The sequence below is a fragment of the Dermacentor andersoni genome, chromosome 8 (assembly GCF_023375885.2).
Source record: "Dermacentor andersoni chromosome 8, qqDerAnde1_hic_scaffold, whole genome shotgun sequence".
Lineage (NCBI taxonomy): Eukaryota > Metazoa > Arthropoda > Arachnida > Ixodida > Ixodidae > Dermacentor > Dermacentor andersoni.
This window is the reverse complement of record NC_092821.1, coordinates 12,959,507-12,965,024: the sequence shown is the minus strand read 5'-3', so window position 1 is coordinate 12,965,024 and position 5,518 is coordinate 12,959,507.

Genomic DNA, 5,518 nt, shown 5'->3' with positions numbered 1-5,518 from the left:
GAGGCAATCGGCTGCTACGTTTTGGTCATCTGGGTGGGGCCCCTCCTGTCTTCTGAAGTTTTATCCGACTGTAAAGGATGCTGCTTTTCATACAACACAAAAGGACAAAGTGTACAATTATTTGGCCTATGAAATGAATACATCAGAAGTGTGCTATGCAAGGGCTTAAGATGTGTGAAATATAGTGCATGCAATTATAAGACAATGTTAAAAATATGTGGTATCGAGCATGCATGTAATGGCACATTTGAATCGGGGTGTGTTGCAGTCATATGCACAGTCTAAAGGTGATAGCATTATTAAGCTCCTGCTGTTTCCTGTCTTCATTGTGAATTACACACACCGTTCATCTTGTGGCTAATCAACACGCACTGTATTCTTGCACATAGAAAGAACAAACAGCACAATGACGTGTATGCTGCATTAGTGTATTTTTTATTTACATGGTCCAAGAGTGGCACAGGTTGTCTTACGTTTTTGCCTATTTTGAAGGGACACCAATGCATGTTACAAGTCTCCTAATATGCACAGCACAATGTTTACTGCAATAATTTTATTCATGTTCTTGAATAATAAACAAAATATTAAACTGAAAGCTCCTTTATAAGGTGCCTTCTGTGGGCTCGACAGGAGAGAAGTGAGGGCACCGATACTACTGTTGCAGAGCAGCCCTCTGGACCTCTGCCACACTTTCAAGAGCACGTGCCTGGCGCTCGCCTACTGCCACCAGGCGGTTGAGTGTCTCCAGCAGCAGAATGTTTTGCTGCAAAAAAGTGTATTGGAATGAATCAGCCGCGTACAAATCATAATTTACAAAGAAAAATGCTCGTTGCACTATTAGTACTAAGTGCCCTTAACTGTGGAAACCTCTAGTGTAGTATGCATAATTAAACAATGCGTTGCGACAACGTTGCTTTATTTTTCATAACTGGGGTTTTCTTTTTCAGAGCCCATTGTCATGTTGATTAATGTGCCAGCAGCTAAGGTGGCCCCGCACCTTCACGAGTCTCTACTGTCAGCACCACAAACTTATTTTTGTTCGCTGCAAAACAAATGCCTCACCCTACAATCCCGTCTTATACGAGCTGATTGCATCCTATGCCTACAAAATCATATTTTTGTCCCATTACGCAATTTTCTACCATCCTTGGCTGTAGTTCTCTCTCCTTGACATCCATTCTGTCGCGCTTATGTAATCACCTTTTATGAATTGGCAACAAGTGATCGATTACGTGCATGGCCTACCTGCCAATTCCTTTTTTTTTCTTAATGTCAACTAGCATATCAGTTGCCACGGTTAACTACGCCACTGTCTTCCTGCCTTAATGCTATCTCCAACAATTTTTGTTACTTCGCTTTCTGCACAGTCATTGACATCTCGTTTCTTTGTTGGCCTCCAGGTTTATGTCCCATATTGCATAACCGGTAGAATGCAATGATTCTAAACTTTTTTCAAAAATATCGGTAACGTGGCGATCACGATTCGGTAATGCCTTCCATGTGCTGTTCAACCCATGAAATTTTTGTATAACTTTCCTGCTTTATATCAGTACCTGCTATTGATATTTCACCTGGATAAAGATACTCTTCCATAAATTTTGCGGGCTTAATGTCACTCATGAATTTCTGTTATCTCACCAAGTTAGTGAAGGTTACCTTCATCTTTTCCATATTTTCGCGGGCCCACTTGCATGTAGAAGCACGAACACTCATTGGTTCTCACTGCCTTCTTTAAACTGCTGGACATTCAGTTCGTTTCTACGAAAGCGTCTTAATCCGTGCACTCTTATTATGCTAAATATGAAACAGTAGAAATATACTTATCTGCAGTCTGTCGATGTCTCCTTCACTGTGTTGGTAGCGAGATCCATCGTCGGTACCGCCTCCTTGTCGCATCGTAGCTATATAGGATGTCTGCCTTTTGCCCACACTATGTAATGTTCGTGACGCTCGCAGTCACGCAGAGTGGAGAAACTCAGCGCACTCGCAGAAGCAGCACCGGAGAAGTTGTTTCTTCAGCACTGCTCCGTGAACAGTAGGTGCGCGTTGCGATCTGTAAAATCGCCGAAGCTATTGGCAATCTTTCGGGGTGCACGGAAAGATTGCTCACGGAGGAACAGAACTATCCAAGAAATAGTGGTCATCGTCGAGCCTGATCACTACGTCGCGCACTGCAAGCTCGTTGTACGAGTTTGTTTACACTGGGCGCCTCCGATGCTTAGCCGCCATGCTCGCCCGGTGAATGGATGTGATGGCGCCACCACAGCGTTCCCTTGTGGTATAATGCGAAGCGTACTAAATAACAAATTAGTCTAATGCACATTCAGTGTACATGTTGTAAGCTTTAAAATGCTTCTAAACCACGTTAAACTAACTAATAATATTGTACTAAATGCGTTTGTTTTATAACTCGCTTGTGCATGTAATGCACTCGGTGGAACGACAAACAAGTGAAAGAAGGCACGACCATGCACCGACGGTATGATCACGTGAGCCCCAGTTTTTCGACCGCCCAGAAGGCAACGCCCAAGGAATGATAGCCAGCCAGAGTGAATCTAGATAAACCAATGAAACTGGAGGCTTGTCGAAAGATAAACTGTCTCGGTACCATTCGTGCTTTCATCTTGGGGTGTCGCCAGAGCTCGTGAAGATCCCGAGTTTCGCCAAACTCGGCGCATCCTGCATAGCACCCCAGATCACTTATTTTTGGCGTGCTCAAGTATAAGGAAACAATGACTCAAACATGACTGCGCTGTGTCATGTTTCCTTCGGTGTGTCAGCGTTGTTGAGTGCTGCACGAGTGATTTATTTCACTACTAGTCCATAAGACGCATGTACTTGAAGAAAGAGGGTGAACCATGTACTCTTAACATGTACTGGATTCACATGGCGAATAGAATAGCACACTGTCAGCTGAAACGAACCGCATGGATGATGAGGTACGTACTTCTCATTCTTCGGCTACTAGTGCCTTTCGCTTTCGAAAGTTATCTTTGCCACTGGAAACAGCGCAAAGCTCGCCCGTTAAGCTTGAGTGGCCTGAGACCACACGACATACGCCGCGGTTCACCACCCAAAGTTCCACATGGTTCATTCACCTCACCACACACTACACGAAGTGAGGAGTACCATATTTTAAATCGCTGGAGCACCAAGCGGAACTGAACATTTATTTCCTTCGACAGTTTTTTAGCTGGGCTCGTTCACTCGCCAGTTACGAACTTGACGGACGCGCTAGGCCTACCCGTACCGTAAAGAAGATCGGCGGTAGGCGAGTGCTGGTTATCCAGAGTTCGGAGTTCGAAAGCATGTTCCCATTCATTTCGAGCACAACAAAATACGCATAAACCATGGACAGACGGTGCTGCAATCGTGATTACGTTCGGCTGCACTGAGACCGGCGGAATCCAGTGGGCAGGTTGGATTTTAATGATAATAATAATATATGGTGTTTTACGTGCCAAAACCATTTTCTGATTATGAGGCACGCCGTAGTGGAGGACTCCGGAAATTTAGACCACCCGGGGATCTTTAACGTGCACCTAAATCTAAGTACACGGGTGTTTTCGCATTTCGCCCCCATCGAAATGCGGCCGCCGTGGCCGGGATACGATCCCGCGACCTCGTGCTCAGTAGCCCAACACCATAGCCACTGAGCAACCACGGCGGGTAGGTTGGATTTTCGGCGTCGTTTAATGTCGATTCGGATTCCCGTCGCACTACCACAATTCGCGGTCGTCGGTCGTGTCGTTGTCGGCTTGCTATTACAACGCTGTCTTTCAAGAACACTGTCGCGCGCTTCGTGCGTCCAAAGAACTCGGACGATCGTTGGTATCGGCGTCTTCGCATTGGAGGCCATCAAAGGCATCGCAGCTGGAGGCATCGCAGCCTCCGATTGGTTGACGCCGGTGACGCATCGTAGCCTCTGATTGGTGCACGCTGGCGAATCATCGTCACGTGTCGCCGAACTTCTAGCATCGGCAGTCAACAATATCTCTGTGCGCCTCCACGCTTCACGCTGTTCCCGACCGACGCGTCTGACACATTGGCGCTTGCCAAAGCTTGCCGACGCGTTCCAGTGGTTGGGCCTTTACGCTCGAAATTTCTGACGCATAATTTACAATGAAGTCACTGTGTTGCAGATCTTATAACGAAGTTAAAGTGCCACAACATTACTTTTTTTATCATACGCCAAACATTATTGTATGTTTGAAGACGGTGAAGCTTTTGATTTCTAAATATCAAGTTCATAACATCTGCATCGCCTAATGATAAGCTTGAAAGTAATATACTTACTTTTAGGTAAGCTAAGCACGATCTTGTTTTAATGGAGGTATTTCTGAAGTTTTTGTAGCTAGTCACTTCAGGGCCAAGGTGCCCGATGATCTACTTGCAGAAAGGATGTTATCGTCAGCGTAACGAATCAGCCTAGGCGAATTTAAAATGCTTACACGTCATTGATTTAAATAACGAATAGTTGTGGTCGCACAATGAAACCTTGAGGAGCACAATTTTTTTGCAAACTTTATTGGGGAGATCGTGTTGCCAAGCTTAAGATATTGTTTTTTGTTGGTCAGGTAATTTTTATTAGTACTGTTTATACTCCCCCTATGCTACAAATGTGCAATTTAGAAACAAGGGTGATGTGTTTCGCTGTATCACGAGCCTTTTAGAAGGCGGCGCCTTTCATTTCCCCGAAAGAGAGGGGGAAACGCCTGCTTCCTCTCTTTGTCTTGTGTCACGGCTTTCGAAAATTCTGCAGTTTAGAAAGATGCACTACAGTTCAGATGAATACGGTGGTGCTAGCTGGCTCTGTACACTTCACCCCCGGGAAAGGCTTCCTCCAACGAAGGAAGTTTTTTTTTCCTTCTCCTTTTCAATAGGGGATAGCTTTGCACGCTTTTACGAGTGTTTACTCCAGCCATGGCTAAAGCGTGATATTTTTCGTTATGTTGTAAGTCGGCTGCTCTCTAAAATTTGATAGAACTCCAAAAATATTCCTCGGCCGCCTCAATTGGTACACTTATAGTAAAAATAAAAACTGAATGCTGCATCGCCTCTGCCACCTTGTCTGGTGGCAGAATGGTGTTTGAATGGTGTTGCCACCTTGTCTTGAAAAACAAAGCAGCATGAACTTTCCAATAGGAATCAAAGAAATACGCATCTGACTGCACATTTCATTGCCCGTAATTGTGGCAATCTGTTTCACGAGACTGAGATTTTGGGCAGAAGCATGGAAACAACTGCACGCGAACTTTCGGAGGCTTTCCATTAAAAAAATGACACTAGATTGCGTTATCGACATTTCTGTCTGCCTATTTGGAAGAGAGATTCTGCTTCTTTAAATTCTGTCTCTTTGGTGAGCTTAACCGTAAGCAAGGCCGTTATCTTCTCTTTTAAGCTGGGCTGGGAACTCCAATGCCTAAGTTGTGGTTGGAGCAACTGTAGTATCAGCTGAGCAGTGAACGTAGTAGATGTACTCTTGCTAATATAATACGTAAACCGAAATTTTCAGCCG